Raw genomic sequence first — 14186 nt, forward strand, 5'->3', positions numbered from 1 at the left:
AAGATTGCGCGTTATGTAGAAACCTTAGAAGGGAACGCTTTATATTTTTTCATGCGACTAAATCAAATTTATTATTTTAGCAAGTATAAAGTCACAATTTAGCATGAATTAAGCCTAAATTTTTTCCCGCTATTATAAATGAATTCAGTATTTACTAAATTTTAACCAAGGCTTTGGTATGGTAATACACAACAAAATTGACATTCTAGAGCTTTAAAATAGCTTTAACTGGTAAAATTTGTCTACTGTTAAGGTTAATTTAAGTTTTTAAACAAGAAAAGACAGGCTTAGAAGGTATAGTTTTAGAAATTTGACTAAAAAAGGAGAAAATGCACTTTGACATGGCATGTTTCATAAAATCACTTTTTTGTTGCATTTCAGTGTCAACTGCTAACCTTCATAAAATATTTATTTCTGAACCGATTTTCAAAACTAGCAGGCCAATTTGCTCGTTTTAGCTAGTAGAAAACAGAAATCCATTTAAAGTGGAATTGGGAAAAAAAATGTTAATCCTTAAGGTAGTAATACACAGTTAGAAGTTTAGTTTCGCATTATGGCCCCTGTGAATTTTTTAAATATGAAAGTTTTTGTACAATAAAATTGATTTTTAGATAATTGAAGAATAATATAGCCTTCTTAGTGGGTTTATATGAACATTTAGATTGTTTTTAACATGTTTTATAGGCCATTTATATGATTGACAGTCCGTATTTTCCTATCCGTACCGTTCATAGGTCCATACATTATTGTAGTGTTTATCAACAAAGATTTTGCGCTCGATCTTTTCAATTCAATTTTATGGAAAAACGAGCAGATAAGCATATGATTTTTTTGGGACCACTTGATAGATATAAACCTATGGATTCAGGAAAGGTATTACTGTAATTGATTGAAATTTTCCTTTAGACCAAATTTTGGAGACTTTTGTGACATGTTCACCCCCCTTTTTTGCTATATTTTGTATCTAAGAAATGCAGATTGTTGCCATGGTTACACCCAAGAGGGATTATATTTCACCCTTATGACCCTTAGAAATCAAATCTATGGAAGATTCTCTTTCTATAAGTATATACATGCATAACACACATATAAAGCCTTCTTTGTTAGACATGTTAGACAGGAGGGGAAAGAGGGTGTTTAAAAATTATGAGTGTCAATTTTAAGTTTTTTTCCTAACTGTGTATTGCTACCTTATGGCATTTGACAAAGCAAAGAATTGCTTTTTTTTAGACAAATCATACCACAAATCTATTGATAACTAGGTTATAGATACAATTCTGAGGGAGAAACAACCTTTAGAATGACAATATATGTTAGTTTTGTTGTTTATTGTCCTTAGCAACCAATATAGACATTTTGACACAAAGACTTGGTTCCGTCATAAATTGAAACTTTATTGGCTACCCCTTGGAAAAGAAGATTGCGCGTTATGTAGAAACCTTAGAAGGGAACGCTTTATATTTTTTCATGCGACTAAATCAAATTTATTATTTTAGCAAGTATAAAGTCACAATTTAGCATGAATTAAGCCTAAATTTTTTCCCGCTATTATAAATGAATTCAGTATTTACTAAATTTTAACCAAGGCTTTGGTATGGTAATACACAACAAAATTGACATTCTAGAGCTTTAAAATAGCTTTAACTGGTAAAATTTGTCTACTGTTAAGGTTAATTTAAGTTTTTAAACAAGAAAAGACAGGCTTAGAAGGTATAGTTTTAGAAATTTGACTAAAAAAGGAGAAAATGCACTTTGACATGGCATGTTTCATAAAATCACTTTTTTGTTGCATTTCAGTGTCAACTGCTAACCTTCATAAAATATTTATTTCTGAACCGATTTTCAAAACTAGCAGGCCAATTTGCTCGTTTTAGCTAGTAGAAAACAGAAATCCATTTAAAGTGGAATTGGGAAAAAAAATGTTAATCCTTAAGGTAGTAATACACAGTTAGAAGTTTAGTTTCGCATTATGGCCCCTGTGAATTTTTTAAATATGAAAGTTTTTGTACAATAAAATTGATTTTTAGATAATTGAAGAATAATATAGCCTTCTTAGTGGGTTTATATGAACATTTAGATTGTTTTTAACATGTTTTATAGGCCATTTATATGATTGACAGTCCGTATTTTCCTATCCGTACCGTTCATAGGTCCATACATTATTGTAGTGTTTATCAACAAAGATTTTGCGCTCGATCTTTTCAATTCAATTTTATGGAAAAACGAGCAGATAAGCATATGATTTTTTTGGGACCACTTGATAGATATAAACCTATGGATTCAGGAAAGGTATTACTGTAATTGATTGAAATTTTCCTTTAGACCAAATTTTGGAGACTTTTGTGACATGTTCACCCCCCTTTTTTGCTATATTTTGTATCTAAGAAATGCAGATTGTTGCCATGGTTACACCCAAGAGGGATTATATTTCACCCTTATGACCCTTAGAAATCAAATCTATGGAAGATTCTCTTTCTATAAGTATATACATGCATAACACACATATAAAGCCTTCTTTGTTAGACATGTTAGACAGGAGGGGAAAGAGGGTGTTTAAAAATTATGAGTGTCAATTTTAAGTTTTTTTCCTAACTGTGTATTGCTACCTTATGGCATTTGACAAAGCAAAGAATTGCTTTTTTTTAGACAAATCATACCACAAATCTATTGATAACTAGGTTATAGATACAATTCTGAGGGAGAAACAACCTTTAGAATGACAATATATGTTAGTTTTGTTGTTTATTGTCCTTAGCAACCAATATAGACATTTTGACACAAAGACTTGGTTCCGTCATAAATTGAAACTTTATTGGCTACCCCTTGGAAAAGAAGATTGCGCGTTATGTAGAAACCTTAGAAGGGAACGCTTTATATTTTTTCATGCGACTAAATCAAATTTATTATTTTAGCAAGTATAAAGTCACAATTTAGCATGAATTAAGCCTAAATTTTTTCCCGCTATTATAAATGAATTCAGTATTTACTAAATTTTAACCAAGGCTTTGGTATGGTAATACACAACAAAATTGACATTCTAGAGCTTTAAAATAGCTTTAACTGGTAAAATTTGTCTACTGTTAAGGTTAATTTAAGTTTTTAAACAAGAAAAGACAGGCTTAGAAGGTATAGTTTTAGAAATTTGACTAAAAAAGGAGAAAATGCACTTTGACATGGCATGTTTCATAAAATCACTTTTTTGTTGCATTTCAGTGTCAACTGCTAACCTTCATAAAATATTTATTTCTGAACCGATTTTCAAAACTAGCAGGCCAATTTGCTCGTTTTAGCTAGTAGAAAACAGAAATCCATTTAAAGTGGAATTGGGAAAAAAAATGTTAATCCTTAAGGTAGTAATACACAGTTAGAAGTTTAGTTTCGCATTATGGCCCCTGTGAATTTTTTAAATATGAAAGTTTTTGTACAATAAAATTGATTTTTAGATAATTGAAGAATAATATAGCCTTCTTAGTGGGTTTATATGAACATTTAGATTGTTTTTAACATGTTTTATAGGCCATTTATATGATTGACAGTCCGTATTTTCCTATCCGTACCGTTCATAGGTCCATACATTATTGTAGTGTTTATCAACAAAGATTTTGCGCTCGATCTTTTCAATTCAATTTTATGGAAAAACGAGCAGATAAGCATATGATTTTTTTGGGACCACTTGATAGATATAAACCTATGGATTCAGGAAAGGTATTACTGTAATTGATTGAAATTTTCCTTTAGACCAAATTTTGGAGACTTTTGTGACATGTTCACCCCCCTTTTTTGCTATATTTTGTATCTAAGAAATGCAGATTGTTGCCATGGTTACACCCAAGAGGGATTATATTTCACCCTTATGACCCTTAGAAATCAAATCTATGGAAGATTCTCTTTCTATAAGTATATACATGCATAACACACATATAAAGCCTTCTTTGTTAGACATGTTAGACAGGAGGGGAAAGAGGGTGTTTAAAAATTATGAGTGTCAATTTTAAGTTTTTTTCCTAACTGTGTATTGCTACCTTATGGCATTTGACAAAGCAAAGAATTGCTTTTTTTTAGACAAATCATACCACAAATCTATTGATAACTAGGTTATAGATACAATTCTGAGGGAGAAACAACCTTTAGAATGACAATATATGTTAGTTTTGTTGTTTATTGTCCTTAGCAACCAATATAGACATTTTGACACAAAGACTTGGTTCCGTCATAAATTGAAACTTTATTGGCTACCCCTTGGAAAAGAAGATTGCGCGTTATGTAGAAACCTTAGAAGGGAACGCTTTATATTTTTTCATGCGACTAAATCAAATTTATTATTTTAGCAAGTATAAAGTCACAATTTAGCATGAATTAAGCCTAAATTTTTTCCCGCTATTATAAATGAATTCAGTATTTACTAAATTTTAACCAAGGCTTTGGTATGGTAATACACAACAAAATTGACATTCTAGAGCTTTAAAATAGCTTTAACTGGTAAAATTTGTCTACTGTTAAGGTTAATTTAAGTTTTTAAACAAGAAAAGACAGGCTTAGAAGGTATAGTTTTAGAAATTTGACTAAAAAAGGAGAAAATGCACTTTGACATGGCATGTTTCATAAAATCACTTTTTTGTTGCATTTCAGTGTCAACTGCTAACCTTCATAAAATATTTATTTCTGAACCGATTTTCAAAACTAGCAGGCCAATTTGCTCGTTTTAGCTAGTAGAAAACAGAAATCCATTTAAAGTGGAATTGGGAAAAAAAATGTTAATCCTTAAGGTAGTAATACACAGTTAGAAGTTTAGTTTCGCATTATGGCCCCTGTGAATTTTTTAAATATGAAAGTTTTTGTACAATAAAATTGATTTTTAGATAATTGAAGAATAATATAGCCTTCTTAGTGGGTTTATATGAACATTTAGATTGTTTTTAACATGTTTTATAGGCCATTTATATGATTGACAGTCCGTATTTTCCTATCCGTACCGTTCATAGGTCCATACATTATTGTAGTGTTTATCAACAAAGATTTTGCGCTCGATCTTTTCAATTCAATTTTATGGAAAAACGAGCAGATAAGCATATGATTTTTTTGGGACCACTTGATAGATATAAACCTATGGATTCAGGAAAGGTATTACTGTAATTGATTGAAATTTTCCTTTAGACCAAATTTTGGAGACTTTTGTGACATGTTCACCCCCCTTTTTTGCTATATTTTGTATCTAAGAAATGCAGATTGTTGCCATGGTTACACCCAAGAGGGATTATATTTCACCCTTATGACCCTTAGAAATCAAATCTATGGAAGATTCTCTTTCTATAAGTATATACATGCATAACACACATATAAAGCCTTCTTTGTTAGACATGTTAGACAGGAGGGGAAAGAGGGTGTTTAAAAATTATGAGTGTCAATTTTAAGTTTTTTTCCTAACTGTGTATTGCTACCTTATGGCATTTGACAAAGCAAAGAATTGCTTTTTTTTAGACAAATCATACCACAAATCTATTGATAACTAGGTTATAGATACAATTCTGAGGGAGAAACAACCTTTAGAATGACAATATATGTTAGTTTTGTTGTTTATTGTCCTTAGCAACCAATATAGACATTTTGACACAAAGACTTGGTTCCGTCATAAATTGAAACTTTATTGGCTACCCCTTGGAAAAGAAGATTGCGCGTTATGTAGAAACCTTAGAAGGGAACGCTTTATATTTTTTCATGCGACTAAATCAAATTTATTATTTTAGCAAGTATAAAGTCACAATTTAGCATGAATTAAGCCTAAATTTTTTCCCGCTATTATAAATGAATTCAGTATTTACTAAATTTTAACCAAGGCTTTGGTATGGTAATACACAACAAAATTGACATTCTAGAGCTTTAAAATAGCTTTAACTGGTAAAATTTGTCTACTGTTAAGGTTAATTTAAGTTTTTAAACAAGAAAAGACAGGCTTAGAAGGTATAGTTTTAGAAATTTGACTAAAAAAGGAGAAAATGCACTTTGACATGGCATGTTTCATAAAATCACTTTTTTGTTGCATTTCAGTGTCAACTGCTAACCTTCATAAAATATTTATTTCTGAACCGATTTTCAAAACTAGCAGGCCAATTTGCTCGTTTTAGCTAGTAGAAAACAGAAATCCATTTAAAGTGGAATTGGGAAAAAAAATGTTAATCCTTAAGGTAGTAATACACAGTTAGAAGTTTAGTTTCGCATTATGGCCCCTGTGAATTTTTTAAATATGAAAGTTTTTGTACAATAAAATTGATTTTTAGATAATTGAAGAATAATATAGCCTTCTTAGTGGGTTTATATGAACATTTAGATTGTTTTTAACATGTTTTATAGGCCATTTATATGATTGACAGTCCGTATTTTCCTATCCGTACCGTTCATAGGTCCATACATTATTGTAGTGTTTATCAACAAAGATTTTGCGCTCGATCTTTTCAATTCAATTTTATGGAAAAACGAGCAGATAAGCATATGATTTTTTTGGGACCACTTGATAGATATAAACCTATGGATTCAGGAAAGGTATTACTGTAATTGATTGAAATTTTCCTTTAGACCAAATTTTGGAGACTTTTGTGACATGTTCACCCCCCTTTTTTGCTATATTTTGTATCTAAGAAATGCAGATTGTTGCCATGGTTACACCCAAGAGGGATTATATTTCACCCTTATGACCCTTAGAAATCAAATCTATGGAAGATTCTCTTTCTATAAGTATATACATGCATAACACACATATAAAGCCTTCTTTGTTAGACATGTTAGACAGGAGGGGAAAGAGGGTGTTTAAAAATTATGAGTGTCAATTTTAAGTTTTTTTCCTAACTGTGTATTGCTACCTTATGGCATTTGACAAAGCAAAGAATTGCTTTTTTTTAGACAAATCATACCACAAATCTATTGATAACTAGGTTATAGATACAATTCTGAGGGAGAAACAACCTTTAGAATGACAATATATGTTAGTTTTGTTGTTTATTGTCCTTAGCAACCAATATAGACATTTTGACACAAAGACTTGGTTCCGTCATAAATTGAAACTTTATTGGCTACCCCTTGGAAAAGAAGATTGCGCGTTATGTAGAAACCTTAGAAGGGAACGCTTTATATTTTTTCATGCGACTAAATCAAATTTATTATTTTAGCAAGTATAAAGTCACAATTTAGCATGAATTAAGCCTAAATTTTTTCCCGCTATTATAAATGAATTCAGTATTTACTAAATTTTAACCAAGGCTTTGGTATGGTAATACACAACAAAATTGACATTCTAGAGCTTTAAAATAGCTTTAACTGGTAAAATTTGTCTACTGTTAAGGTTAATTTAAGTTTTTAAACAAGAAAAGACAGGCTTAGAAGGTATAGTTTTAGAAATTTGACTAAAAAAGGAGAAAATGCACTTTGACATGGCATGTTTCATAAAATCACTTTTTTGTTGCATTTCAGTGTCAACTGCTAACCTTCATAAAATATTTATTTCTGAACCGATTTTCAAAACTAGCAGGCCAATTTGCTCGTTTTAGCTAGTAGAAAACAGAAATCCATTTAAAGTGGAATTGGGAAAAAAAATGTTAATCCTTAAGGTAGTAATACACAGTTAGAAGTTTAGTTTCGCATTATGGCCCCTGTGAATTTTTTAAATATGAAAGTTTTTGTACAATAAAATTGATTTTTAGATAATTGAAGAATAATATAGCCTTCTTAGTGGGTTTATATGAACATTTAGATTGTTTTTAACATGTTTTATAGGCCATTTATATGATTGACAGTCCGTATTTTCCTATATGTACCGTTCATAGGTCCATACATTATTGTAGTGTTTATCAACAAAGATTTTGCGCTCGATCTTTTCAATTCAATTTTATGGAAAAACGAGCAGATAAGCATATGATTTTTTTGGGACCACTTGATAGATATAAACCTATGGATTCAGGAAAGGTATTACTGTAATTGATTGAAATTTTCCTTTAGACCAAATTTTGGAGACTTTTGTGACATGTTCACCCCCCTTTTTTGCTATATTTTGTATCTAAGAAATGCAGATTGTTGCCATGGTTACACCCAAGAGGGATTATATTTCACCCTTATGACCCTTAGAAATCAAATCTATGGAAGATTCTCTTTCTATAAGTATATACATGCATAACACACATATAAAGCCTTCTTTGTTAGACATGTTAGACAGGAGGGGAAAGAGGGTGTTTAAAAATTATGAGTGTCAATTTTAAGTTTTTTTCCTAACTGTGTATTGCTACCTTATGGCATTTGACAAAGCAAAGAATTGCTTTTTTTTAGACAAATCATACCACAAATCTATTGATAACTAGGTTATAGATACAATTCTGAGGGAGAAACAACCTTTAGAATGACAATATATGTTAGTTTTGTTGTTTATTGTCCTTAGCAACCAATATAGACATTTTGACACAAAGACTTGGTTCCGTCATAAATTGAAACTTTATTGGCTACCCCTTGGAAAAGAAGATTGCGCGTTATGTGGAAACCTTAGAAGGGAACGCTTTATATTTTTTCATGCGACTAAATCAAATTTATTATTTTAGCAAGTATAAAGTCACAATTTAGCATGAATTAAGCCTAAATTTTTTCCCGCTATTATAAATGAATTCAGTATTTACTAAATTTTAACCAAGGCTTTGGTATGGTAATACACAACAAAATTGACATTCTAGAGCTTTAAAATAGCTTTAACTGGTAAAATTTGTCTACTGTTAAGGTTAATTTAAGTTTTTAAACAAGAAAAGACAGGCTTAGAAGGTATAGTTTTAGAAATTTGACTAAAAAAGGAGAAAATGCACTTTGACATGGCATGTTTCATAAAATCACTTTTTTGTTGCATTTCAGTGTCAACTGCTAACCTTCATAAAATATTTATTTCTGAACCGATTTTCAAAACTAGCAGGCCAATTTGCTCGTTTTAGCTAGTAGAAAACAGAAATCCATTTAAAGTGGAATTGGGAAAAAAAATGTTAATCCTTAAGGTAGTAATACACAGTTAGAAGTTTAGTTTCGCATTATGGCCCCTGTGAATTTTTTAAATATGAAAGTTTTTGTACAATAAAATTGATTTTTAGATAATTGAAGAATAATATAGCCTTCTTAGTGGGTTTATATGAACATTTAGATTGTTTTTAACATGTTTTATAGGCCATTTATATGATTGACAGTCCGTATTTTCCTATATGTACCGTTCATAGGTCCATACATTATTGTAGTGTTTATCAACAAAGATTTTGCGCTCGATCTTTTCAATTCAATTTTATGGAAAAACGAGCAGATAAGCATATGATTTTTTTGGGACCACTTGATAGATATAAACCTATGGATTCAGGAAAGGTATTACTGTAATTGATTGAAATTTTCCTTTAGACCAAATTTTGGAGACTTTTGTGACATGTTCACCCCCCTTTTTTGCTATATTTTGTATCTAAGAAATGCAGATTGTTGCCATGGTTACACCCAAGAGGGATTATATTTCACCCTTATGACCCTTAGAAATCAAATCTATGGAAGATTCTCTTTCTATAAGTATATACATGCATAACACACATATAAAGCCTTCTTTGTTAGACATGTTAGACAGGAGGGGAAAGAGGGTGTTTAAAAATTATGAGTGTCAATTTTAAGTTTTTTTCCTAACTGTGTATTGCTACCTTATGGCATTTGACAAAGCAAAGAATTGCTTTTTTTTAGACAAATCATACCACAAATCTATTGATAACTAGGTTATAGATACAATTCTGAGGGAGAAACAACCTTTAGAATGACAATATATGTTAGTTTTGTTGTTTATTGTCCTTAGCAACCAATATAGACATTTTGACACAAAGACTTGGTTCCGTCATAAATTGAAACTTTATTGGCTACCCCTTGGAAAAGAAGATTGCGCGTTATGTAGAAACCTTAGAAGGGAACGCTTTATATTTTTTCATGCGACTAAATCAAATTTATTATTTTAGCAAGTATAAAGTCACAATTTAGCATGAATTAAGCCTAAATTTTTTCCCGCTATTATAAATGAATTCAGTATTTACTAAATTTTAACCAAGGCTTTGGTATGGTAATACACAACAAAATTGACATTCTAGAGCTTTAAAATAGCTTTAACTGGTAAAATTTGTCTACTGTTAAGGTTAATTTAAGTTTTTAAACAAGAAAAGACAGGCTTAGAAGGTATAGTTTTAGAAATTTGACTAAAAAAGGAGAAAATGCACTTTGACATGGCATGTTTCATAAAATCACTTTTTTGTTGCATTTCAGTGTCAACTGCTAACCTTCATAAAATATTTATTTCTGAACCGATTTTCAAAACTAGCAGGCCAATTTGCTCGTTTTAGCTAGTAGAAAACAGAAATCCATTTAAAGTGGAATTGGGAAAAAAAATGTTAATCCTTAAGGTAGTAATACACAGTTAGAAGTTTAGTTTCGCATTATGGCCCCTGTGAATTTTTTAAATATGAAAGTTTTTGTACAATAAAATTGATTTTTAGATAATTGAAGAATAATATAGCCTTCTTAGTGGGTTTATATGAACATTTAGATTGTTTTTAACATGTTTTATAGGCCATTTATATGATTGACAGTCCGTATTTTCCTATCCGTACCGTTCATAGGTCCATACATTATTGTAGTGTTTATCAACAAAGATTTTGCGCTCGATCTTTTCAATTCAATTTTATGGAAAAACGAGCAGATAAGCATATGATTTTTTTGGGACCACTTGATAGATATAAACCTATGGATTCAGGAAAGGTATTACTGTAATTGATTGAAATTTTCCTTTAGACCAAATTTTGGAGACTTTTGTGACATGTTCACCCCCCTTTTTTGCTATATTTTGTATCTAAGAAATGCAGATTGTTGCCATGGTTACACCCAAGAGGGATTATATTTCACCCTTATGACCCTTAGAAATCAAATCTATGGAAGATTCTCTTTCTATAAGTATATACATGCATAACACACATATAAAGCCTTCTTTGTTAGACATGTTAGACAGGAGGGGAAAGAGGGTGTTTAAAAATTATGAGTGTCAATTTTAAGTTTTTTTCCTAACTGTGTATTGCTACCTTATGGCATTTGACAAAGCAAAGAATTGCTTTTTTTTAGACAAATCATACCACAAATCTATTGATAACTAGGTTATAGATACAATTCTGAGGGAGAAACAACCTTTAGAATGACAATATATGTTAGTTTTGTTGTTTATTGTCCTTAGCAACCAATATAGACATTTTGACACAAAGACTTGGTTCCGTCATAAATTGAAACTTTATTGGCTACCCCTTGGAAAAGAAGATTGCGCGTTATGTAGAAACCTTAGAAGGGAACGCTTTATATTTTTTCATGCGACTAAATCAAATTTATTATTTTAGCAAGTATAAAGTCACAATTTAGCATGAATTAAGCCTAAATTTTTTCCCGCTATTATAAATGAATTCAGTATTTACTAAATTTTAACCAAGGCTTTGGTATGGTAATACACAACAAAATTGACATTCTAGAGCTTTAAAATAGCTTTAACTGGTAAAATTTGTCTACTGTTAAGGTTAATTTAAGTTTTTAAACAAGAAAAGACAGGCTTAGAAGGTATAGTTTTAGAAATTTGACTAAAAAAGGAGAAAATGCACTTTGACATGGCATGTTTCATAAAATCACTTTTTTGTTGCATTTCAGTGTCAACTGCTAACCTTCATAAAATATTTATTTCTGAACCGATTTTCAAAACTAGCAGGCCAATTTGCTCGTTTTAGCTAGTAGAAAACAGAAATCCATTTAAAGTGGAATTGGGAAAAAAAATGTTAATCCTTAAGGTAGTAATACACAGTTAGAAGTTTAGTTTCGCATTATGGCCCCTGTGAATTTTTTAAATATGAAAGTTTTTGTACAATAAAATTGATTTTTAGATAATTGAAGAATAATATAGCCTTCTTAGTGGGTTTATATGAACATTTAGATTGTTTTTAACATGTTTTATAGGCCATTTATATGATTGACAGTCCGTATTTTCCTATATGTACCGTTCATAGGTCCATACATTATTGTAGTGTTTATCAACAAAGATTTTGCGCTCGATCTTTTCAATTCAATTTTATGGAAAAACGAGCAGATAAGCATATGATTTTTTTGGGACCACTTGATAGATATAAACCTATGGATTCAGGAAAGGTATTACTGTAATTGATTGAAATTTTCCTTTAGACCAAATTTTGGAGACTTTTGTGACATGTTCACCCCCCTTTTTTGCTATATTTTGTATCTAAGAAATGCAGATTGTTGCCATGGTTACACCCAAGAGGGATTATATTTCACCCTTATGACCCTTAGAAATCAAATCTATGGAAGATTCTCTTTCTATAAGTATATACATGCATAACACACATATAAAGCCTTCTTTGTTAGACATGTTAGACAGGAGGGGAAAGAGGGTGTTTAAAAATTATGAGTGTCAATTTTAAGTTTTTTTCCTAACTGTGTATTGCTACCTTATGGCATTTGACAAAGCAAAGAATTGCTTTTTTTTAGACAAATCATACCACAAATCTATTGATAACTAGGTTATAGATACAATTCTGAGGGAGAAACAACCTTTAGAATGACAATATATGTTAGTTTTGTTGTTTATTGTCCTTAGCAACCAATATAGACATTTTGACACAAAGACTTGGTTCCGTCATAAATTGAAACTTTATTGGCTACCCCTTGGAAAAGAAGATTGCGCGTTATGTAGAAACCTTAGAAGGGAACGCTTTATATTTTTTCATGCGACTAAATCAAATTTATTATTTTAGCAAGTATAAAGTCACAATTTAGCATGAATTAAGCCTAAATTTTTTCCCGCTATTATAAATGAATTCAGTATTTACTAAATTTTAACCAAGGCTTTGGTATGGTAATACACAACAAAATTGACATTCTAGAGCTTTAAAATAGCTTTAACTGGTAAAATTTGTCTACTGTTAAGGTTAATTTAAGTTTTTAAACAAGAAAAGACAGGCTTAGAAGGTATAGTTTTAGAAATTTGACTAAAAAAGGAGAAAATGCACTTTGACATGGCATGTTTCATAAAATCACTTTTTTGTTGCATTTCAGTGTCAACTGCTAACCTTCATAAAATATTTATTTCTGAACCGATTTTCAAAACTAGCAGGCCAATTTGCTCGTTTTAGCTAGTAGAAAACAGAAATCCATTTAAAGTGGAATTGGGAAAAAAAATGTTAATCCTTAAGGTAGTAATACACAGTTAGAAGTTTAGTTTCGCATTATGGCCCCTGTGAATTTTTTAAATATGAAAGTTTTTGTACAATAAAATTGATTTTTAGATAATTGAAGAATAATATAGCCTTCTTAGTGGGTTTATATGAACATTTAGATTGTTTTTAACATGTTTTATAGGCCATTTATATGATTGACAGTCCGTATTTTCCTATCCGTACCGTTCATAGGTCCATACATTATTGTAGTGTTTATCAACAAAGATTTTGCGCTCGATCTTTTCAATTCAATTTTATGGAAAAACGAGCAGATAAGCATATGATTTTTTTGGGACCACTTGATAGATATAAACCTATGGATTCAGGAAAGGTATTACTGTAATTGATTGAAATTTTCCTTTAGACCAAATTTTGGAGACTTTTGTGACATGTTCACCCCCCTTTTTTGCTATATTTTGTATCTAAGAAATGCAGATTGTTGCCATGGTTACACCCAAGAGGGATTATATTTCACCCTTATGACCCTTAGAAATCAAATCTATGGAAGATTCTCTTTCTATAAGTATATACATGCATAACACACATATAAAGCCTTCTTTGTTAGACAGGAGGGGAAAGAGGGTGTTTAAAAATTATGAGTGTCAATTTTAAGTTTTTTTCCTAACTGTGTATTGCTACCTATGGTCGTTCGGGATGAACAAGTACGCATCCAAGTCCGGTTACAATGCGGACATTAAATCAGATGCCTTGTTTAGAGAGAATGCCACGCTTTCTGTACGTCAATAGATATAAGAAGATGCGGTATGAATTCCAACGGGACAACTCTCCATCCAGGTCACAATTTAGAAAAGTAAAAAAGTGAGAATGAAAAGGGGAATTTGTCAAACAGACAACAACCCGACCATATAACAGACAACCGCAGTAAACCATTATAGGTCA

Source organism: Mytilus galloprovincialis, chromosome 9 (assembly GCF_965363235.1).
Source record: "Mytilus galloprovincialis chromosome 9, xbMytGall1.hap1.1, whole genome shotgun sequence".
Lineage (NCBI taxonomy): Eukaryota > Metazoa > Mollusca > Bivalvia > Mytilida > Mytilidae > Mytilus > Mytilus galloprovincialis.